Below are 523 nucleotides of genomic sequence, written 5' to 3' on the forward strand. Positions count from 1 at the left end.
CTCATGCTCAGACAGAGACAGCTCCTTTGCTGTGGGATACTTTTACTCCAGGTTTACATGGAATTTAATTCTCGGCTGTGTACTTTGTACCAATCTAAAGGGGAAAAAATTAAAAAAAGCCTTTACTTGACATTTTGTGGCACAAGGTGAAGTGTTAAATCAAGAAGGGTTATAAATCTATATAAGACAATAGAAAAATAAGCAAAGGTACACACAAATACCCTATCTACAGTCACGTTAAAGCGGAAAGTAATGTTTGGCATGTGCACCAGCAGGTAATCAGGACCAGCTAAAAGAGGATGTATGGGAATGGGAACACTGTTTTGTTGATTCTCTTTCATTCAAAGGTTTGAGGATGCAGAGGCACTCTTATTGCATATAATAAGATGTTAGTTAGAGGGAGGTCCTTTTGATGAAAGTAGGTTTCCATGTATATTTAATGCCATGGTTTGCTGAGCTCTGCTTGAATAGGGATGGTAATGAGGACTGGCACGTTAAAAACAGGCTGCCACCCGTCTCCTCC

This window comes from Monopterus albus, unplaced genomic scaffold (assembly GCF_001952655.1).
Source record: "Monopterus albus unplaced genomic scaffold, M_albus_1.0 scaffold4.1, whole genome shotgun sequence".
Classification (NCBI taxonomy): Eukaryota; Metazoa; Chordata; class Actinopteri; order Synbranchiformes; family Synbranchidae; genus Monopterus; species Monopterus albus.